The sequence below is a fragment of the Phyllobates terribilis genome, unplaced genomic scaffold (assembly GCF_046119375.1).
Source record: "Phyllobates terribilis strain yellow unplaced genomic scaffold, ASM4611937v1 Scaffold_201__1_contigs__length_3545014, whole genome shotgun sequence".
Lineage (NCBI taxonomy): Eukaryota > Metazoa > Chordata > Amphibia > Anura > Dendrobatidae > Phyllobates > Phyllobates terribilis.
The window spans coordinates 670,345-694,975 of NW_027362961.1; the positions used below are offsets into that span (position 1 = coordinate 670,345).

Below are 24,631 nucleotides of genomic sequence, written 5' to 3' on the forward strand. Positions count from 1 at the left end.
CATGTACAATCCGCATGTACAATCCGCATGTACAATCCGCACGTACAATCCACATGCGTTTTTTCTGCCAGCGAGATGCAGAAACGCTCAGGAAAAATCCGGAGCATTTCTGCATCGTGGGCACATTGTTAGAACCCTCCTGTTAGTTTTTGCTATCTTGTGTTTTGCAGTCACGTGACGATCTACCTATATATTCCAGCTCCTCCCTTCTGGCTTTGCTGGACTTCAGTGTTGTTTGACTGTTTTGCTAGCCTGGTGCTTCTGTGCCTTTCTCTGTTTGCTTGGTCCTCTTGGACCTCTAGTACTTTTTGTCAGTTTGTCTTTTGTGTTCTACAACAATTTCTGTTTAGGAGGTGTCCCATTTTTGTCCCAGTCCTTAGTTCTTTAGGGACCCCTACCTTAATTCTATAGGTCTTCGTTCAGACTAGCCGAGGACGAAGGTGGGTCTGTTCACTAGGAACAGGCAGCCCGCTACATCATAGGGATTCAGCTTAGTCTTACTGTAGGGACAGCTTTCCCCTATCTTTCCTTAGTTCTTCTTGCAGATCACAACAGTAAGTCCAGCCCAAAAAAAAAACTAAAAGGAAAGAAATTCAGGGATCAGTATGGTTTCCGTCCAGGAGTTGGCTCAACGCGTGCAAGGATTGTCTCTGGAGGTGGCCGAGCTTCAGCAACACGTGAGTAGCTGTCCTGGAGCGCATTTTGTGGAACCAAAGGTAGGACTGCCTGATGTTTTTTATGGTAAACAGCAAGATTTTTTTCCTTTAAAAATGCTTATTTGTTATATTTTCGTTTGAGACCAAGTTCCTCTGGGAATGAATCACAGCGCATTGGTTTTATTATGTCACTTTTGCGCAAAGAACCACAGGGTTGGGCCTTTTCCCTCCAGCCTAATGATCCGTGTTTAAATTCTGTTGAAGAATTTTTTTCTGCTATGGGGCTATTATATGACGATCCTGATCGAATCTCATCTGCTGAATCAGAACTTAGACGTTTGAATCAGGGGTCTGATGATGTTGAAAATTATTTCACACACATCAGGAGATGGGCTTCAGAAGTTAAGTGGAATGATTCGGCGCTTAGATGTTTATTTCTTGCTGGTCTGAGTGAAAGGGTTAAGGATTTGCTAATTGCATTCCCTGCACCTGAGACTCTGCAGGAGGCTATGCAGTTAGCTGTTCGTATAGACAGGAGACTGAGGTGCAGGCTCAATGACGTAAAGACTCCTGTAATGTCAGGTCCTAGTCCCCAGAAAATCTGCACTGACGGCGGGGAACCGATGGAGGTTGGGGAGATGTCACTCCACTCTCAGGAAAAAGACTGGAGATTCGCTGAGGGATTGTGTCTTTATTGTGGTAAAGGTGACCATTTGATTAAGTATTGTGAGCGTCATTTAAGTAAAGAAAAAAAAAGGTCAGTTACGCCCGTATAGCTTGTTTATGCTCTGCAAGAGTATTTCTTTCTGGGAGTACTACTCTGCAGGGAGATTTGATTGAATTTCAGGTATTTGTGGATTGTGGTTCAGCACTTAATGTGATTGATAAAGGGTTTTTGGAAAACCTTAAATTGAAATCCAAACCTTTGTCATCACTTATTTCTGTGGTTGCAATTGATAACACTCCTTTGAACTGTATTACTCACAAGGTTGCAGTATTTTCTCGCACTATCAATGGAGTTCACCAAGAAATTTTGGACTTGGTTGTTTTGGATAATTTACCCTCTCCAGTTGTTCTAGGATTGCCTTGGTTAAAACTGCACAATCCTTTATTGGACTGGTCTACTAATGTGATTAAGTTTTGGAGTCCGAAGTGCTATGATAAATGTTGTAATGGTCGCTCTGCGGCTGTGGAAAAAGTGGAATTACCTGTACCTATTCAAGATTTTTGGAGGGTTTTTTTGGAGGAGTCGCAAGTTTTACCTCCTCATAGGGATTATGATTGCGCCATTGAGTTTGTTCTGGGTGCTACTCTTCCCAAAAGTCGCTTGTTTAAACTGACTATCCCTGAAAGAAAGGCCTTGGAGGAGTACAAAGAGACTAGCCTGGTTGCTAGTCACATTAGACCTTCTAAGTCGCCTGTGGCAGTCGGATTCTTCTTTGTTAAAAAAAAGGACGGCGGTTTATGTCCATGTCTGGATTTTCGTGAAATAAGATTACCGTACGCAATTCCTACCCGTTACCGTTAATTCCTGACTTGTTTAACCAGTTAGTGGGAGACAAGTGGTTCTCCAAAATTGATCTCCGGGGGGCATACAATTTGTTACGTGTGAAGGAGGGTGATGAATGGAAAACTGCTTTTAACACTCCGGTAGGTCATTTTGAAAATCTGGTGATGCCTTTTGGTCTTACCAATGCACCTGCATTTTTTCAGAACCCTATTAATGACATCCTGAGACCTCTGATTGGTAAGAATGTGGTTGTGTATTTGGATGACATTTTGATTTATTCACCAGATCTGGAGTCCCATTGGCAGAGTGTACGTGAAGTTTTGCAGTTATTGGGTGATATTTCACTCTTTGCTAATCTGGAGAAATGTGAGTTTGCTGTGCAGAAAATTTGTTTTTTGGGCTACATTGTCTCCAGCGATTGCTTTGAGATGGACCCTGTGAAGGTTCAGGCTGTGCAGGAATGGCCTAGGCCTATTGGTTTGAAATCTATACAGAGATTTTTGGGTTTTGCCAATTATTACAGGAAATTCATTAAGAATTTTTCTGTAATTGTTAAACCTCTAACCGATCTCACCAGGAAAGGTGCGAATACGGCCCAGTGGACTACTGAGGCCATTGAAGTTTTTGAGTATCTCAAAGAGAGGTTCAGTTCTGCCCCTATCCTTATGCAGCCTGATGAGACCAAGCCTTTTTTGGTCGAGGTCGATGCTTCATCGGTGGGGGTCGGAGCAGTTTTGTCTCAGGAGAACAAGGGTGGAGTACATCCTTGTGCCTTCTTTTCGAAAATTTTTTCGGAAACCGAACTGAATTATGATGTTGGAAATCGGGAGCTGCTGGCTATTAAACTCGCGTTTGAACATTGGCGTCATTTTTTGGAAGGCGCTAGATTTCCTATTCAGGTTTTCACAGATCATAAGAATTTGATTTATCTGGATGCTGCCAAGCGCTTGAATGCCCGTCAAGCTAGGTGGGCACTTTTTTTTTCTCGGTTTCATTTTTCTGTTACCTATTTCCCTGGTACTAAGAATGTTAAAGCCAATGCTTTATCTCGCAGCTTCTCTCCTACGGTCGGTGCCGAGGAGGAGGAGAGCATTTTACAGAAAGGAGTTGTGGTGGCGGCTTTGGACTCTGTTTTGGAGAATGGGATTCTGAAAGCTCAAGATGATGCTCCATCTAACACTCCCCATGGGAGGTTGTTCGTGCCTGGAGCCTTTAGGAGAGATTTGTTTGTGGAGTGTCATGAGTCTCTGTTGGCAGGTCATCCAGGAATTTCGGAGACTAAGAGACTGATCAGTCGCAGTTTTTGGTGGCCTGGATGGCAGAAGGAAGTCATCAAGTGAGTGTGTCAGTGTACTGTGTGCGCTAGGTCAAAGGCTTCACATACTCCTGCTGCGGGGTTGCTTTGCCTTCTGGATGTTCCTAGTGCGCCTTGGACGCATCTCACTATGGATTTTATTACTGATCTTCCTGTGTCCGAGGGTTTTACTGTCATCTGGGTGGTCGTGGACCGTTTTAGTAAGATGTGTCATTTGGTTCCATTCATTAAGTTGCCCTGCGCCAAGACACTCGCTAAGGCATTTGTTAAGGAGATTGTCAAGCTCCATGGTGTTCCCACGGATATTGTTTCTGATAGAGGACCTCAGTTTGTGGCTTGCTTTTGGCGTGCTTTTTGTGCAGGTTGGGAGTCCATTTGTCATTTTCGTCTGGTTATCATCCTGAGTCTAATGGACAGACTGAAAGAAAGAACCAGGATGTTGAGCAGTTTTTGCGTTGCTTTGTGGCGGACAATCAAGAGGTGTGGTCGGAGTTTCTGCTTCTCGCAGAATTTGCTCTTAACAGTCATACATCCTCCTCTGCTGGGTGTTCTCCTTTTTTTTTGTTGTACTGGGAGACATCCGTCTTTTGGTTCTTTCTCCAAATTGGGGTCGGCGGTGCCGGAGGAGGAGAATTTTTCCGGTGATTTAGAGAGAGTTTGGACTAATGTACGTTGTAACCTTCAAGAGGCTAACAAAAAGTCCAAGAAGTATTTTGACAGGAAACGTAAAGAGGTTTTGTTTACTGTGGGTGACATGGTTTGGTTGTCCTTGAAGAACCTGCGTTTGAGGATTCCCTCTAAAAAACTGGGTCCTAAGTTTGTGGGTCCATTTAAAGTGCTTCAGGTTGTTAACCCACCTGCTGTTAGGTTGGATGTCCCTACTTCCTGGAAGATTAATCCTGTATTTCATGTTTCCTTCTTGAAAAAGGCTGACGTATCTAATAGGGACGCCACTGTCACAGTTCCTCCTGTGGTGGAAGACGGCGAATATGAAATTTCTCGTATTTTGAATTCTAGATGGCATAGAGGGAAATTACAGTATCTTGTCTCCTGGAAGGGTTTCGGTCCCGAAGACTACTCCTGGGTAAGGACGGATGATGTCTCTGCTCCTAGGCTAGTTAAAGCTTTCCACAGGAGGTTTCCTCAAAGGCCTGGGCCTGGAGGATCAGGAGGATCCTCATAGAAGAGGGGGTTCTGTTAGAACCCTCCTGTTAGTTTTTGCTATCTTGTGTTTTGTGGCCACGTGACCACCTGCCTATATATTCCAGCTCTGCCCTTCTGGCTTTGCTGGACTTCAGTGTTGTTTGACTGTTTTGCTAGCCTGGTGCTTCGGTGCCTAGCTCTGTCAGTTTGCTTGGTCCTCTTGGACCTCTAGTACTTTTTGTCAATTTGTCTTTTGTGTTCTACAACAATTTCTGTTTAGGAAGTGTCCCATTTTTGTCCCAGTCCTTAGTTCTTTAGGAGCCCTTCCTTAATTCTATAGGTCTTCGTTCAGACTAGCCGAAGAAAAAAGTGGGTCTGTTCACTAGGAACAGGCAGCCCGCTACATCGTAGGGATTCAGCTTAGTCTTACTGTAGGGACAGCTTTCCCCTATCTTTCCTTATTTCTTCTTGCAGATCATAACACACATAGCCTTACTTTGTTATTTAGATAGACAGATAGATAGAGGGCTGCCACCAGGAATTTCAGGGCCCAATATTGGCAACATTTTCAAGCTCCCTTGAGACTCCGCCCAGGCTCCACCCCAGCTCCACCTCCACCCCTCGAAACTTCCACAGTCCCACCACCAAATATTGGAAAAACTCCACTTCTGCACCACGCCCTCACCAATCACAGATTTACAGTTCCCACTCAACCATATATCACATACATAGCCAGCAACTTTTGTTTTGGCCAAAAGATTTTTTTAATCAACCACCACGACAAGTTAGACTCTTTTGGCTGGGCCCTACTTTACTCTAACCTATTAAACCTTTCTTAAAATATCCAATACTCTTTTTAGGTATATTTTTATTTCTTTTTCTTTAAAGGAATGTGTCACATACATTTTTTAAAATGACTAATAATATCACATTCAAGGAACAAAAACCATCACACCATAGCCGGACCACAATTTACCATCACATAGTCACCAAATAATACCACATACAAGGTATACTGCCACACCATGACCAGACCACATATTACCACCACATAGTGATCAAATAATAGCACATACAAGGAAAAAATACCGCCACACCATGGCCAGACCACATATTACCACCACATAGTGATCAAATAATACCACATACAAGGAAAAAATACCGCCACACCATGGCCAGACCACATATTACCACCAAATGGTCACCAAATAATACCACATATACACTGTGTGCAGAATTATTAGGCAAATAAGTATTTTGATCACATGATAATTTTTATACATGTTGTCCTACTCCAAGCTGCATAGGCTTGAGAGCCAACTACCAATTAAGTAAATCTGGTGATGTGCATCTCTGTAATGAGGAGAGGTGTTGACTAATGACATCAACACCCTATATAAGGTGTGCTTAATTATTAGGCAACTTCCTTTCCTTTGGCAAAATGGGTCAGAAGAGAGATTTGACGGGCTCTGAAAAGTCCAAAATTGTGAGATGTCTTGCAGAGGGATGCAGCAATCTTGAAATTTCCATACTTTTGAAGCGTGATCACCGAACAATCAAGCGTTTCATGGCAAATAGCCAACAGGGTCGCAAGAAGCGTGTTGGCCAAAAAAGGCGCAAAATAACTGCCCATGAATTGACGAAAATCAAGCGTGAAGCTGCCAAGATGCCATTCGCCACCAGCTTTGCCATATTTCAGAGCTGCAACGTTACTGGAGTATCAAAAAGCACAAGGTGTGCGATACTCAGGGACATGGCCAAGGTAAGGAAGGCTGAAAAACGACCACCTTTGAACAAGAAACATAAGATAAAATGTCAAGAATGGGCCAAGAAATATCTTAAGACTGATTTTTCAAAGGTTTTATGGACTGATGAAATGAGAGTGACTCTTGATGGGCCAGATGGATGGGCCAGAGGCTGGATCAGTAAAGGGCAGAGAGCTCCACTTCGACTCAGACGCCAGCAAGGTGGAGGTGGGGTACTGGTATGGGCTGATATAATCAAAGATGAACTTATGGGACCTTTTCGGGTTGAGGATGGAGTGAAGCTCAACTCTCAGACCTACTGCCACTTTCTGGAAGACAACTTCTTCAAGCAGTGGTACAGGAAGAAGTCGGTATCGTTCAAAAAAAACATGATTTAAATGCAGGACAATGCTCCCTCACATGCATCCAACTACTCCACAGCGTGGCTGGCCAGTAAAGGTCTAAAAGAAGAAAAAATAATGACATGGCCCCCTTGTTCATCTGATCTGAACCCCATAGAGAACCTGTGGTCCATCATAAAATGTGAGATCTACAGGGAGTGAAAACAGTACACCTCTCGGAACAGTGTCTGGGAGGCTGTGGTGGCTGCTGCACGCAATGTTGATCGAAAACATATCAAGCAACAGACAGAATCTATGGATGGAAGGCTGTTGAGTGTCATCATAAAGAAAGGTGGCTATAATGATCACTAATTTTTTGGGTTTTTGTTTTTGCATGTCAGAAATGTTTATTTCTAAATTTTGTGCACTGATATTGGTTTACCTGGTGAAAATAAACAACTGACATAGGATTATATTTGGTTTTTATTAAGTTGCCTAATAATTCTGCACAGTAATAGTTACCTGCACACACAGATATCCTCCTAAGATAGCCAAATCTAAAAAAAAAACACTCCAACTTCCAAAAATATTAAGCTTGGATATTTATGAGTCTTTTGGGTTGATTGAGAACATAGTTGTTGATCAATAATAAAAATAATCCTCTAAAATACAACTTGCCTAATAATTCTGCACACAGTGTAAGGGACAAATACCGCCACACCATGACCGGACCACATATTACCACCACATAGTGACCAAATAATACAATACTGATCATTAATAAAAAAAAAAAAAAATACTAATATTACCATAAGTGCCATTATACACAGGAGCTGTCTACATAGTAGACGGTGTACAGTGATCACCAGTGACATTATACACAGGAGCTCTGTATATAGTGTCAGTGTACAGGTAATACAGTGATCACCAGTGACATTATACATAGGAGCTGTGTATATAGTGTACAGGTAATACAGTGATCACCAGTGACATTATACACAGGAGCTCTGTATATAGTGTCAGTGTACAGGTAATACAGTGATCACCAGTGACATTATACATAGGAGCTGTGTATATAGTGTACAGGTAATACAGTGATCACCAGTGACATTATGCACAGGAGCTCTCCATATAGTGTATAGTGTACAGGTAATACAGTGATCACCAGTGACATACACAGGAGCTCTGCACATTAGTATATAGTGTCATTGTACAGAGAACACACTGACTCACAAGTGACGTCTCTAGTTGAAGTCCTTCATCTTCGCTTTTTTTCACTTTCATCCAGCGCAGACCGACCTCACTTCTTCCAGCCAGGACTCGTCTCTGCATAAAATAGCACACAGTTATCTAGAGCACATTCCCCAATTTCTACATTACGCAGCTGAATACAGATGTGCACCCACCATTAATATATAATTAGCTATTATGCAACCCACCATTCCAAATACAAATTGTAATCCACCACGGCCCCCCCCACTAACTGTAAATAGCCACTTTCTCCACCCAATAAATATATAAATTAAATAGCACCTGTACTCTTTCCCAATTCATTACCAGTCACACTCCTGCATCCTCAACACCCCCCACTCTGTACCTTCCGCTCCCCCAATTCATTATATTTACATGAACCCCTCCACTCCAATTCATTATGTCATGTTCATGCTCTCTCCCAACCTGTATTCATAATCATTTATTCTCCCCCACTCCCAATTCATCATTTGCTCTCCCCCACTCCCAATTCATTATTTGCTCTCCCCCACTCCCAATTCACCATTAGCTCTCCCCACCCCCCATTCAACATTTGCTCTCCCCACTCCAAATTCACCATTAGCTCTCCCCACTCCAAATTCACCACTAGCTCTCCCCACCCCCCACTCCCAATTCACCATTTGCTCCCCCCATCCCCACTCCCCATTCACCATTTGCTCTCCCCACTCCCAACTCATCATTTGCTCTCCCCACTCCCAATTCACCATTTGTTCTCCCCACCCTCCACTCCCAATTCACCATTTGCTCACCCCACCCTCCACTCCCAATTCACCATTTGCTCTCCCCACCCGCACTCCTAATTCACCATCTGCTCTCTACCCCCACTTCCAATTCAACGTTTGCTCTCCCCACCCCCCACTCACTATTTGCTCCATTCACCATTAGTTCTCCCCACCCCCTATTCCCAATTCACCATTTGCTCTTCCCACCCCCAATTCATCATGTGCACTCCACACTCCCAATTCACCATTAGCTCTCACTACCGCTCCCTCCCAATTGACCATTTTCTCTCCCCACTCCCAATTTACCATTAGCTCTCCCCACCCCCACTCCCAATGCACCATTTGCTCTCCCCACCCACCACTCCCAATTCACCGTTTGCTCTCCCCACCCCCAATTCACCATTTGCTCTCCCCACCCCCACTTCATCATTTGCTCTCCCCACCCCCAATTCACCATGTGCTCTCCACACTCCCAATTCACAATTTGCTCTCCCCACTCACCTCTCTCAATTAATCATTTGCTCTCCCCAACCACTCCCAATTCATCATTTGCTCTCCTCACCCCCCCATTCAGCATATGCTCTCCCCACCCCCCACTTCCAATTCACCATGTACTCTCCCCACCCCCCAGATCATTATCTGCTCTCCCCACCCCCAATTCACCATGTGCTCTCCCCATCCCCCACTCGCAATTCACCATTTGCTCTCTCCACCCCCCACCTTCAATTCATAATTTGCTCTCCCCACCCACCATGTGCTCTCCCCACCCCCAATTAATAATGTGCTCTATCCACTCCTCACTCCCAATTCACCATGTGCTCTCCCCACCCCCCACTCCCAGTTCACCATGTGCTCTCCCCACCCCTTAATTCCAGTTCACCTTGTGCTCTCCTCACCCCCCACTTCCAATTCTCCATGTGCTCTCCCCACCCCGACTCTCAGTTCATCATGAGCTCTCCCCACCCCCACTCCAAAATCATCATTTGCTCTCCCCACCCCCAATTCACCATGTGCTCTCTCCCCCCCCACTCCCAATTCATCATGTGCTCTCCCCTTCCCCCACTCCCTATTCTCCAAGTGCTTTCCCCAACCTCCACTCCCAGTTCATCATGAGCTCTCCCCCAAGACCATTTAATTAATTCTATTAAAAATAAATAAATTGATACTTACCTCTCATATAATCCCCTGCAGCTGCACTTCTGTACTGGCATCTTGGCCCTCTATGCAGACGCGTACGCGATGATGTCATTGCGTACGCACCTTCACCAGCACGTCCCATAAGAGGCGGAGGGACTGCACGGCCGTTCAGGTTTTATGGCGGTGAGAGCTCCAAGGGTCCCGGCACACGATACCCCAGTGTCGGCATATAAGTAAGCAAAAAAGATGGTAGCACTTAATAGAAAATTACATAAAAAATGGTGTATTTATTGGCCCGTGTGAACAGGTGCCAATGTTTCGGCTCAAAAGCAAGTGGATTTTTAATGCAACCAAACAAGCCTCATCAGGTCTAAGAAATGTATTTATTTTAATAAAATAAACAGTTTGTATTGTGGAGTCTGCTCCACTTCAGAATTATTACATATATTGGGAATAACTCTTTAACCCCTTCCCACTTAAGGTACTTTTTACTTTCCTGACCAAGCCAAATTTTTTAAACTAATATGTGCCATTTTATGTGGTAATAATTTTTTTCTTGACACATTGTAGTTTACGTTCGTGGTAAATTTAGGTCAATATGATAGACATTTATATAAAAAATATCGGAAATTTGATAAATATTTAGAAAAAGTCTCATTTTTGTACTTTGAATTTTGTATGCCAATGAAATGTCCCATCCCTCAGTTTTTCAGGACCATCTACGCATTTGAAAAGATTTTGAGGGACCTATATGTCATGTATACACCTCAAAATATTCAAAACCGTATTCAGAAATTTTGTATAACCCACAGGGCTTCATGCAAAGTTAAATGAAAAATTACTTTTTATTATTATTATTATTATTAGCATGTGAAGGTATTTGCAAAGGGGGGTAGCAGAGGAATAGTGAGGCGAGAGATGAACCAGTCGAGCAGCAGAGTTGAGGATGGACTGGAGGGGTGCGAGAGTGTTAGCAGGTAGGCCACAGAGGAGGGTGTTGCAGTAGTCGAGGCGGGAGATGATGAGGGCATGAACAAGCAGTTTAATAGATTGAGGGTTGAGGAAAGGATGGATTCTGGGAATACTTTTGAGCTGGAGGCCACAGGAGGTGGCAAGAGCTTGGATGTGGGGTTTGAAGGACAGGGCAGAGTCAGGGGTTACTCCGGGGACCGGGGAAAGTGTGATGTCATTTATTGTGATAGAAAGATCAGGTGGGGAAGATATGCGAGATGAAGGAAAGATGATGAGTTCAGTGTGCGGAAACAGTTGGCTTATACTCGAGTATATACGGTATATACTTTAAACTGTAAAGTGTTAGTAACAAGGCAAATCAACAGTAGAACTAATAACAGTAAGCTTGGGATAGCAGAGAAAGTCTTTCACTATTTAACGTTAATGTTCTCTTCACAAAGGTGGTGTGCCCAGTCGTGTGAGTTTCCATGTAAGTTCTCTATGAAGCTCTGGCCCTAGCGGGGATCACTGGGTTTTCCGGCTAGGCCGCAAGTCTCTCTCTGATGTTCACTACTAGGACCAACCCTTCTCAATCAATATGTTTCCACAAAGTAAAATAATAGGAGCTATACTCACCTCCGGTGCTGGCACCATTCCAGCTGGATCACTGAGGGGCTCCCGCAGGAACTGAGCAGTCAATGTCTGTGATCCTAGCTGTTATCTTTAATTAACGCCTTTGATGCCGCAACCTATAGTATCAGTGGCATCTAGGTTGTCAAATAAAGGTAGGGGGCTCTTTTAGTCAACCAACTCACACAATGGCCCCCACAGTTGTAATTGTAAATCATGCCTCGCAGCATCGTGCAATAAAGCTCAACCAGGTTCACATTCTGTAAAGGGACTAAAGTAAAAAAAGTAAAAACCAAAACGGTTTATAGAAAAAAATAACAAATCCCAGGTCCCGTTCTTTGATGTGGACTTGGGAACTGAGCCGACAAATGATGGCTGCATTATTCAGCCATCATCTGCCTCTAACAGATGCGAGTGGAGGGAAGTGACCGTTAACCTGTTATATGCCGCTAACTATCTGTGATGGCAGAATTTACAGCGACTGGTCCAGGTGGGGCACACTGTTCTAACTGTCCCTGCATCATGATTGTGGGGTGCCAAAGGGTTGTCATGACAGCTTGAGGTTTTCTGAACACCCCAGTGCTTGTCATGACAATACTCTGTAGTATCGGTGTCTCTGCGCCTTGACAGGCAGAGACGCCGTCCCTCTTACCGCCGCGCTCCCCTCCCGGCGTCCTCCGGCGCTCCTGCTTCTGCCGGCGCGCAGCTTCCCGGGCATTGTGCTTAGGGCGCCCTCTTAAAGGGGCCGCGCACGCCGTCCTAAGGAGTCCCCGGCCAATGACCGGAGGACCTCTCATATAAAAGGCACCTCCTCCAAGATGGAGGTGCCCATGCAAGGTTGTAGCTTTGTGTGTTAAACTCTGCTTCAGCCCTCAGGTCCTGCTGCCAGCCTGACTACCAGTCCAGCCCGCCAGCTTGACTACAAGTCCAGCCCGCCAGCCTGACTACAAGTCCAGCCCGCCAACCTGACTACAAGTCCAGCCCGCCAGCCTGACTACTAGTCCAGTCCGCCAGCTTGTCTACTCTCCAGCCCGACAGTCTGTCTACAGTCAAGTCCGCCAGTCTGTCTATGGGCCTTGCCCGCCTGCTTACCTGGAAGCACCTGCCTGTTACCTACCGTGCCTACCAGTCAGCTTATCTGGAGGCTCCTGCTTGTTATCTGCCGTGTCTGCCAGTCTGCCTACCCGGATCACCCGTCAGCCTGCCTGCCGTGCTCATCTGCTGTACCGGTCAGTTCCTGCCTTCTGACCCGTGGGAGTCACCTGCTCTCATACAAGGTTGGTCCCAGAGTAGCACCTGGTCTCTCTGCTCGGTCTTCCCTGGTCACGGAGTCGATTGAGCCGCCGTATGACCTTGGTCAGTCCGAGTTGACAGCTACTTACGCCCCTCTGGTCCCTCCTTGCACCGCAGCACAGAGGTTCCACCACCCGGATCCGTAACATACTCCTTTGAACACATGCCTGTGGAGAGTAGGAGACTGTGATTTTTGCTACATACTAAAGCAGGGCTGCCACCAGGAATTTCAGCACCCCATACTGGCAACATTTCCGGGCACCCTTGAGACTCCACACCAGCCCCGCCTCCACCCCTCAAACTTTCCACCGTCCCACCTCCCACTCTTGGAAAAACTCTGCTTCTGCACCTCGGTTTCACCAATCACACATAAACAGTTCCCATCGAACACCATATCACATACACAGCCATCAGCTTTTGTTTTGGCCAAAAGATTTTTTAAGCCTGCCACCACGACAAGGTAGACTCTTTTGGCAGGGCCCTACTCTACTCTAACCTATTAAACATTTCTTAAACTATCCAATATTCTTTTTAGGTATATTTTGCTTATTTTTCTTTAAGGGAATGAGTGACGTACATTTTTTAAACTAATTGAAACCAGATTGTGATAATTTTTTTATAATCTGTATTTCTGACTTCAGATTATTGTATCCTGTTTTCTGTACATTTATGGAAATCTGCTGTCTTGCCTGTTTGGAGATATGAACAATAGACATATGGATGTATATATATCACAAGACAAAATATGGGAGTCTAATTCCTAGGGAGAGTTTTCTATACATGTTCTCATGTTTAGTGACATGCAGATGTCATTGTGCAGGAAAGGGGAAGAGGTGAGCTGTGACACGACCTAATGTGAATGGTGGATTCTGTTATCTCTCATTGTAATCCTGCTGGCTATGATAATGAGGTGACTGCTGAAAAGGAATCTCTTCTGGACGTGTTATTCTATTAGAAAAGCAATTTCTGTTTATTTATTATTTATGATATAAGGGGTGACAAACTTTAAAGTAAATTCTTCCAAAAAGTTAAACTATGATTAAAAGGATTGGCAATTTTCTGGTTATTCTTTACCAATGTGTTTGAGATGATGATAAGGCACTTAGTATTATGGTCTTTCTTGAACTTCGGCACTAAATACGAAATATGGGAAATAGACTATATTTCTATGTTGAATTTCTGCATTAAGGGCCTTTTATTCATCTCACACACACATTGGTTAAGAATAACCAGAGCATGGTCAATGCCCTTAACATAAAAGTTTTGTAAAACATTCCCACTAAACATTTCGCTAATTAAATCTATTTTTCATAAGAGTCATTTAGTTAAATCCTTTGGTCAATTATGTAAAGTGCAAAATTATAATGTAACAAAACAAAGACAAAACGTATAACCAATTAATACAATGAAAATAAGGTCATTTTGTGAGGTCAGAAAACATATTAAAACAACAAACAGTTTTGCACACGATCTAAGGAAATGAACCATAATAATAAAGATGTATTTCCATAAATTCAAGAACAACAAACAATAGTGCGCTCTATCCTAAAAACTGAGCCCTAATATTAAATGGGTATTCCCATCTGGGGTACGGATAGTGCATCGCAGGGTCAGTCAGGTGCAGGTCTCAGAACTGAAACATCACTATCCGATCTGTTACATCTGTCTAATGCTAGGACTTTGGGTCAGTAATCCCGCAGTCAGGCTAGGACACTCATCCATAATACAGGGGAACATACATGGCAATAACACACTAATGTAAAACTGGCTACATGTAGAAGATGTGAAGTTTCAAATTTACATGTATGGAACAGGCAGTCGTTTTACCTGCTGGTTAGAAAAATCCTTAATCAGGTCTTTAATATTCAGGTGTCTGGCGAGCTCATGTTCAATTGACAGAAGGGCTCGGCTGTTTAACCGTTGTTCCGTCATTGTAGAATGCAGATAGTTCTTGAGAGTTTGCTAATGCTATCTCTCCTTCTGCTACTCAAAGTGGTTGGGTGATAAAAATTCTTGCAATACACACCTCTCCAAATCTTGAAGCTCGAATTTGTAGATGGCGTTTAGTAAAGCCAGTGGACCAATGTTTTCTGTAAATGTAGCTTCATAAACTTTCCGAAGACGTTGCTACTCAGAAAGTAACGGTGATGTGAGATCTACCTGCCTTCCCATGGGTTGTTCCATCTCTTGCTATTATTTTGAATTATTTGGTTCTTTCCTAGAATGGGTGGTTAAGTATGAAACAGGTTCCTCCGCTATAATCCATTATCTTGACGATTTTCTTTTTGTGGGACCACCAGATTCCAGGTCCTGTCAATTTTTGCTGGACAATTTTATTTTTTTCGCGTCGTATTTTGGCGTTCCCTTATCCAGTGGAAAAACTTTTGCTACTACTTCGCTATCCTTTTTAGGAATTGAGATTGATTCCGTTGCCATGGTTTTTCGCCTTCCCTCAGAAAAAAATTCAAAATTGCTGTCCCAGATTGAAGGATTTTGTTCTGTCCTCAAAGTAACACTATGTCAAATGCAGTCCATGCTAGGCCTCCTTAACTTTGCTTGCACAGTAATGCCTATGGGGAGAATTTTTCCAGACGTTTATCCCTCTCGACCAAAAGCATCAAGCTTCCCCATCATAGAATTCGGATAAAACCTCCTTTGAAAGCAGACTTGCTGGTTGGGAAGGAGTTCCTCTTGTCCTATAATGGATATACATTCTTTTAGTCATCGGAATTGACTAATGAGGATCTCTCCCTTTTTTCCGATGCCGCTGGATCTACTGGTTTCAGTGTCATTTTTGGAGACCAATGGTGTGCCGAACCTTGGCCGGAATCTTGGCGCACTGAGGGCTGGGTTAAAAACCTTACTTGGTTAGAGTTATTTCCTATCATCACAGCCATTTCTTTATGGGGCCCATCCCTCAGGGATAAACGGATCTGTTATTGGACTGACAATATGAGTATTGTACACGCCATAAATCACTTGTCATCCTCATCTCCCCTGGTTATCAAATTACTCAGATTCCTGGTATTAAAATGCTTACGTTTAAACATCTGGTTTTAAGCCCGCCATGTTCCGGGTACAAATAATGTCATTGCTGATTCTCTTTCTCGTTTCGATTGGCAGAAATTCCGGGAATGTTTCCCCGCAGCCAAACCAGAGGGGCATCCATGCCCATCCCTCATGTGGGAGGTGGTAGAGAAAGATTGATGGAGTTGGTGAGATCTTCAGTGGCCTCATCTACATGGCGTTCTTACGGTAAGGCATGGAATGAGTGGCATAACCTATTTGGGGATAGATCAGCAGCAGCATCCGACGCTGCCCGTCTGGAGGTCACAATCGAATATTTGCTTTACTTGCGTAGCATGGGTGTTTCAGGAGCCGTTGCACAGAACCGCCTATCTGATCTCGGTGTTTATTTTCGCCTCTTAGGTTGGAACGATGTTACTAAGGTTTTCATCATTCGGCAGGCTATTATGGATTGGAGGAGGGAGCACACTCGTCAGGAGAACAGACGGCCCATTTCTTTCAGTTTACTTACCCGCCTAATCAACCCACTCCCGCTGTCCGCTCTTCTCCTTTCAAGTCTGCTCTACTCTCTGCCGCTTTTTGACTCGCGTTTTTTGGTTTGGTGCTTTGCGCATTAGTGAATTGGTGTCCCCATCCAAGCGCACTTCAGGAGGACTCCAGTATGATGGTATCACTCCCTGTGACCGAGGTCTCCGTATCCACTTTCGGAAATCGAAAATTGACCCGTCCGGTATTTGTTCATGGGTTCCCCTTCTTACCATCCCCGGTCCTATTTGTCCTTTAACCCTTGTTAATAATTACTTATCATTCTGGCGATCTGGTGACTCCTTTTTCTCACATGAGGATGGTTCTCCTCTTACGGTTTTTCAATTTCAATCTAGTTTTTTTGGAAATGTTTAGCTTTCGTAGGCCTTCCTCTCAAGGTATTTGGTACGTACTCCTTTAGGATAGCAGCTGCTACCGAAGCAGCCCGTGCTGGTTTGCCTAACTCCGAGATCCAGCACATTGGTAGATGGCGTTCCTCCTGTTTTGCAAGATACATCAGACCGAATTTATTGCTTCACTAACTTTATTATCTCTTCATAGATGGTGTAAAACACACAGTATGGATACTGGGCCACTCTTACATCTTCTGGGCATCCCAAAGAGCAGAACGTCGACCAGGTGGCAGAGGTCTTGGGTTCCACGGCATCAACGTTTTTTTGAGAGGAATAAGAGGCTTGACCTGGCCTCAGGTTCTTCCCGAGGTGGTGCGGATAGCTCAGACTGCTTCCTCTCCCTTAATTCTAGTCCTGCATGCGGGCGGGAATGATCTCTGCTCCTTTCACCTAGCGGAACTCCTCACAATCATGCGCTCCGACGTGGATAAATTCCACAGACTTTTTCCAGAGCTTACTCTGATTTGGTCAGAGGTCATGTCACGTGTTGCATGGCAGGGCGCGAGAGATGCGGCGGCAGTTGAACGTTCTGTGCGCACGCTTAATGCCCGCTTGTCCCGCTTTATCCGTTTTAAGGCCGGAGTGGTCATGAGGCATCACCAACTTGAGGGAGACAATTCCAGTCTTATGCTACCCGATGGAGTCCATCTGACGGAAATAGGGCTGGATATTTTTCTCTCCGGTCTCCAGGATAGCATAGAACAAGCTTTTTACCAAATGGGTGGGGGGCGGAGCGCAGTATAAATACTCCGCTCCTCCTTAGCGGTCATTTTCTCCATCTTGATGTTTTTTTCCGGGACGAAGTCTGACTTGCGCTGGGAGTCCAGCTGTGGCATATGGATTTGCACCCGTTTCAGCTGGCCAATAGTGCCTTAACCGAGTTTTATACCGGTTAAATACTGAGCATGTCCTTTTTGGCTGTGACCGACTTCTACCCATTAAAAGGAGTTTTGGTTAAGATCTGTGTGTTGTCGTTATTCCATGGGACTTTTTGAGGAAATATTGTTGTTGGGTCTCAGCAGTCTGCAGGGCACGTCAATCTTTAATTGAATGCCCCTTGACTGCTGTGCCCTGCTGAAGGGGTTAAATTGTGTGTCCCATGTTCTTTTTCTCCTCTCCTCCTGGCTTTCACCCAATAATCCTCTTCTTCCTCCCTCTTCCCCTCTTTATAAGTCCAGACCCTGTGTGAAGCCCAGCTGTGCTTGGTATCACAGATCCTAGAAGGGTGTATTGACGGATTCCTCCACAAGAGGCCCCCATAACCATTCACACATCTCCACCTTCCACCTCAGACCACCAGAGGGAGCTGTTAGGGATATATAAAGAAGGGAAGGTGGAGCCAGGCAGTCAGTTCCTGCAGAGTGAGACACAGAAACAGGGCAGTCTGCAGTGGAGCTCAGTGACTCCGCAATTCCTCTGGAGAGTTCAGTTAGTGCAAGCCTGAATACAGAGTTGAGCCCGGTTGAGTCGTAGCTCAGAATAGTGAGCTTAGGTGTGCCGGCGCCATAAGATCGGTGAAGCGCGGCAAGCTGCCGTTAGTGCGAGTAGCCTATTGAGGGCCCGAGTAGGCCGAAGGCGAGTAGAGAGAGTTAGTACATAGGGGGCAGAGGAGCTTAACTAGCTCACCCCGAAGAAGAATTTACCGGACACCGGGTCCGAAGCTTACCGGGATATCCACGACCCAGTAAGATATAACCGGAATCCCTGGAGAACTACAAGTCCCAGGATCGCTAAAGGGCTGATACCTACCAGAGCCAGGAGACACATAGGCCCCGTAGGTCGGGAGAGTGCACTCCAAGAGAAGGCCCTACCACAAGGACAGCCAGCGCAGGACAGAGACAAAGTTAGGCCTAGCTTCAGGCAGGTCAGAAACTTACTAAGCAGAGGCAAGGAACAGGAGGCCCAAAACCCGCTCATTGGGGAGGATCCGGACATACACCCTTCACCCTACATTGCTCCGGGGAGTGCCTGAATTTCCATCAGTAAAAGGTACTGAAGTGACTATTGTGTCTGTCCTTGTTCTTGCTCTGACGCGGCTGAGTCTCTCTGTCCTGCATACCCCGTCATACACTGCCCTGAGGCCTAGCTCCATCTGTGGGAGCTATACCATCCAGCTGCCTTATCATTGGCCTCAGTGGACTGCGCAGCGCTGGTGATCCTCACCAGAAGCCACAGGTGGCGTCACGAACTTTTATAAACTTAACATCTATCAACGCCTTTTTAAAGAGAGACCCCAGAGTACGGGCCCGGGAGCCGACCACCGCGACCTCCTTAAGGCTAAAGGCCCGGGTAACCGAGTCTTCCCCCATCCCCTGGGCTAGTCATCTCCAACTGGCGTCACGAACAGGATTACGTGCCCGCTGCAACGACAGAGTGTTGTGCCCGTTGCCACCGGGTACTGTGCGCCTTTATTCTGAACTGTGTACGTAAAGTTGTGGTGAAGGTTGCCGCCATTGTTGGGCCGTTGAGCAAGAAGAAGGGCGTAACCGCGGGAAAATAAGGGGCGTACCTTCAAAAGAGCGCTAAGCCCCGGACACGCCCCACGCCTTGACGTCAAAGCTAGAAGCGCCAGTTCCTGTAAGGAGCATCGCTGAACGCTCTGACGTAGGACGCAAGGTCCTGAAGACAACCGTCACCTGCGGAGCTGCGGCCTACCGGAAGAAAAAAAACAGAAGGTAGGCCACGGTTAACTAGGGGGGTGCCAAGATGTCCGACAAGCAGCAGAACGCCAACCTACCGGTCAACGTCCCTGAAGTTCAGCCCGATGATGAGCAGGCCGAAGCCGCCGCTCCACCAGCAGCGCCTGTAACACCCGTAATTCCTATGACTTTACCGTACATTCCTGGAGCAAAGTGGCTCCCCCAGTACAACGGCAAACCAAATACCCTGTCTGGATTCAAACGGAAGATATGTGGTATCTTGGACATGTACTCCATGACCGGCAAACAAAGAGCCGCCGTTGTATTAGGACAGCTGACCGGTGCTGCGGAGCGGGAAGTGGAAACATGATCGGCCGCAGACCAGGAGTCAGTGTCCGCAATATTTCAAAAACTACAGACTGTCTTTGAGGACCTTACTGAGGCGGACCTCCAGATGAGGTTTTACAGCTGTTCCCAACAACCAGAGGACAATGTTCGGGACTACGCCTGGCGTCTACAGGGGGCCCTGCGGGCTCTAAACCAGGTTAGTCCAACCAGCGTTGAAAATGAGAACAAAATGCTGAAGGAACAGTTTGTCCGGGGACTGAGGTCTCCAGAGGAGAGCAGGACTGTGCGTTGGTGGTCCCTGGATCATCCAGAAGCTACCTTTGACAATCTTAAGGACATGGCTATAAAAGGACTGCAGCCCCTGGAAACAAATGCCATCCAACGTTACCAGGGTGGGGCGACCCCAGTACCTGCAACACCCACCTTTTCCCCGGTGGCTGCTGAAGCTAAAGTTCCAGCAACGTCCCCTAAAGAACTGGACAGTCTGCGCTCTGAGGTGCGTCAGTTGAGTAAAACCCTGACCACTGTGCTGAGTGCTCTGCAGTTGCGGACGGAGCCTGAGGAAGGAGGGAAGATCCTGTTAGCCGATAGCCCTGAGAATGTCCCCTGGATGCGAAGGAGGAGGAGACCAACACCACCCTCGCCGAGGATCAGTGACTAGCGCCGTCCACCAAAGGACCCAGCCTGCTACCGCTGCCGCAAGACCGGACACATCGCCCAGAATTGTCCTTTAAACGAGAAAACCCTGGGTCCGAGGGCCGACACCCAGGAGTAGACTCACCAGGCCCATCAGACTGGTACAACAGGTTCGTCGGAGGAAGACCTTTCCTGTCCATTGTACTGGACGGGATCCCGACGCATGCCCTGCTGGACACAGGATCTCAGGTAACCATCATGCCTGAAGTCCTCTACAAGAGGTTCTGGTCCATGGACGACCTACGTCCGCCAGCTCCAAATCTGTCTGTGTATGCCTCAAATGGACTCCTCCTTAACCTACTCGGGGTTAAGAATGTGACTGTAAAGGTGGGGAGAGTGGAGCTGAAGGACCAGGGACTAATTGTAGTGGAGAATAACCCTGATGACAGCAACCCGTATATGGTATTGGGCACTAACGTTGTTGGTAACTGTTTGGGAGAAGTTGTGTTCTTGCTCCAACAGATCGCCGACACTGCCAGACCGAGAGAGAGGAGGGCACTGCAGAGGGAGATCCGCGTCCTGATGTATCAACAGCAAGTAAAGTTAACAGATGGTGAAATCAGTAACGTGCGGGTAACAGACCCCATACCCATTGTCGTTTCCCCAATGAGTGAAATGCTCATCTGATGAAGAGCTGCCATAGGTCTTAGAGGACAGAGCTACCAGGCGGTAGTAGAACCCCTATGCTCTGAGCACAGACCCACGCTCTTAACTGTCAGGGGAGTGGTAGATGTACGTAATGGGAGGGTGCCCGTCCATCTTCTCAACTTAGGGGAAGATGAGGTCAAACTGCCACGTTATGCCACTGTTGCCAAATTACATGCTGTCAACAACAACTGCATCCATGAGGCGGAGTCCTTAACTTCACCAGAAGAAGTGGAGGATAATGACCCTGCAACCCAGGTGGAGGATTGGTGTCAACCGCTCCCTGTTGGGTCGGACACCACTCCTACCCACCAAAAACAGGGTGTACACTGGGTGGTTCAAGAGTACTCGCAGGTGTTCAGTAAACATCCACTAGACTTCGGAAGGGTTAAGGGGGTTCAACATCATACCCCCACAGGCAACCATTCCCCAATCAAAGAACGTTATAGGCCTATACCCCCAGCTCACTACCAGAAGGAAAAAGAAATGCTGCATGACATGAGGAAGGCGGGAGTGATAAGGGATAGTTGTAGTCCCTGGGCAGCTCCCCTAGTGCTGGTTAGGAACAAGGACGGGAGCATGAGAATGTGTGTAGATTACCGTCAAGTAAATCGCATTACACATAAAGATGCATACCCTTTACCACGCATAGAGGAGTCCCTAGCTGCCTTAAAGTCTGCAAATTACTTTTCCACCCTTGACTTCACTAGTGGGTACTGGCAAGTAGCTGTGGCTGAGGAGGATCGGGAGAAGACGGCCTTCACCACCCCGATGGGACTCTGCGAGTTCAACAGTATGCCGTTTGGACTCTGCAATGCCCCCGGAACGTTCCAGAGATTGATGGAGTGCTGCCTGGGACACCGCAACTTCGAGACTGTGTTACTTTACCTGGACGATGTAATTGTGTACTCCAGAACGTACGAGGACCACTTGAAACACCTGGCAGAGGTATTTGAGTCACTGTCCCGGTATGGGATGAAGTTGAAGCCCTCAAAGTGCAACCTACTCTAGAGAAAGGTACAGTACTTGGGGCACATTGTCAGTCCGGAAGGGGAAGCACCAGACCCGGAGAAAGTCACAGCCATCCAGAAGTGGCCAGAGCCGAAGAACCTCAAGGAGGTGCGTCAGTTCTTGGGACTAGTAGGATACTACCGGAGGTTCGTAAAGGACTACACTAAGAGAGCAGCTCCTCTGCAAGACCTCCTGGTAGGACAGTCCCCCAAAGGCAAAAAACCCCCATTCCACTGGGGTAAGGAGCAAGCCGAGTCGTTTCAGGAGATGAAGGAGATCCTGACAGGTGATGAGATCCTAGTCTACCCTGACTACAGCCAACCGTTCCTACTGTATACAGATGCCAGCAACGAAGGCCTGGGTGCTGTTCTAAGTCAGAAGCAGAATGGGCAGGAGAAGGTGATCGCATACGCAAGTAGGAAGCTCCACCCGACTGAGAGGAACCCAGAGAACTATAGCAGCTTCAAGTTGGAGTTCCTGGACTTGGTCTGGGCCATCACTGAAAGATTCAAGCACTATCTGGCTTCCAGCAAGTTCACTGCCTTTACTGATAACAACCCCTTGACCCATCTTGAAACAGCTAAGTTGAGAGCTCCGGAACAACGATGGATGGCTCGGCTGTCAAACTACCAATTTACAATCAAATACCGGGCGGGCCGCAAGAACGCCAAAGCCGATGCCCTGTCTAGGATGCCTCACCAGTCAGACACAGAAGAAGAAGTGGATGACCTGGAAGAGATTGAGCTACCTGCCCTTCATCGAAGTGGGATGATCCATGAGCAACGAGCCTCCAGGAATCAGCGTGGAAAAACGTTAAACCCCCTGTCTCAGCACAGCTGGAAAGAGACCCAGGATAGCGACCCGGTTGTCAGCCGCATCAAACAGCTGATAACTCAAGAAGGTGCCTCCCTGGAGAAAGATGCGTCTCTGCAAGCAAAGCAGCTGTGGAATGAGCGAAGTCGGCTGTTTATCTACCATGAGAAGCTGTGCCGGAGGTGCGTCAATCCAAAGACTCATGAGATGGTATGGCAGATAGTAGTCCCTAAGACAGACATCCAGATGGTATTAGAGGCTTACCACGATCAGGCGGGGCACTTTGGTTGGAAAAAGCTAGAGACCCTGCTGAAATGTCGATTCTACTGGGTAGAAATGCGCAGCTCCATTGAGAGGTGGTGCTGGGACTGTGGACCCTGCGGCCTAAGAAGGAAAGACTTCAGCAGCCAGAAGGCACCCCTGCAACCCATCAAGACGACTCGACCCCTGGAGATCGTGGCCCTGGACCATGTTGAGCTCTCCCCCAGCAGGTCAGGGTACTCCTATGCTCTGACTATGGTGGATCACTACTCACGTTTCTTGGTGGTCGCCCCCGTCAAAGACCTGACGGCAGAGACAGCAGCAAAGACGTTCCAAGCGTATTTCTGCAGACCCCATGGTTACCCTGAGCAGGTGCTGACGGACCAGGGCCCGGCCTTTGAGGCTGAGCTGTTTAAGGAGTTCTGCCATCTCTACGGGTGTAAAAATATAAGAGCTACACCGTATCACCCGCAAACAAACGGTCTCTGCGAAAAGATGAACAACATTATCATCGACCTGCTAAAGACCATACCACTTGAGGAGAGAAACCAGTGGCCAGACCTACTACCTGACCTAGTGGATCTGTAGAATCATATACCAGTGAGTTCCACCAACTGCACTTCGGCATATCTCATGCGGGCAAGGCCAGGAAAGCAGCCCATGGATCTGGAGCTTGGTGTTGTTGAACCTGAAGCTGATATGACCACTGAGGACTGGGACAAAACCAGACAAGAGCAGTACAGAAGGGTACAAGCTTGTGTCAAGGACAGTCTTACTCGGGTGAGAGAAAAGCAGGAAGTTTAATACAACAAAAACGCACCCGCAGAACCTTTCACACCAGGTGAAACAGTGTTAAAAAGAAAAAGAAGTAACCACAAACTTGATGACCAGTGGGAAAAAGACCCCTACACTGTGTTACCGTCACGGTTTAACAACAAAAAGACATGCATAATTAGTCGTGATGGAGGAAGAACATCTGCCACAGTGTCCAGGGACCACCTAAAGTTGTGTCCAGACTTACAGAAACACCAAGAAAAAGTGCCTCTCACAACCCAGGAAGAACCTAAAGAAGCAGTGACCCACACTGACCTAGGAGACTTCCCAGCGGATTGGCCTCAAATAGGAGGTGCAGTAATTATTCCAGTACTCCAATTCTATGAACAGCCAGCAAACCCTCCACAGCAAGTTAAACCTGTAAGTGCTGTAGAAGAGCCAGCTCAAGAAGTATCCCCGGATGAAGGATCCCCGGCAGGAGCAGAGCAACAGGGCCCAGCCAATGGTAGACTTGCCAGTCCAAGAGAGAGGTTAAGGCAGTTTTACAACATGGTTACATGTAGAACTGGTAGAGTAACTGAGGATACAGACACTGACACTCCACCAACCACAGCACTACGCAGGTCAATATGTAGTACAAGAGGTAAACCTCCTGTTAGGTACACTCAGTAGATAGTTAAAAATCTCTGAAAATATATATAGTTACCCCTGGGGTATTGTATATTAAATTGTAATGTACTGCATGACTGTTTATTTTTATGCAT

At 46.5% G+C, this 24,631-nt stretch overlaps 1 long non-coding RNA gene across 2 annotated transcripts in view; it reads left to right on the forward strand.

The window, feature by feature from the left end:
- LOC141213648 (uncharacterized) overlaps positions 1–16,846 on the forward strand; it is a 42,952-nt gene extending 26,106 nt beyond the window's left edge. The window contains exons 3-5 of one of the 2 annotated variants that reach the window (XR_012283068.1): positions 12,292–12,699; positions 15,839–15,970; positions 16,829–16,846. This is a non-coding gene — a long non-coding RNA (uncharacterized lncRNA). The remainder of the gene's footprint in view (positions 1–12,291; positions 12,700–15,838; positions 15,971–16,828) is intronic. The other variant, XR_012283069.1, reaches the window with a different exon arrangement.
- Positions 16,847–24,631: the final 7,785 nt, after the last annotated feature.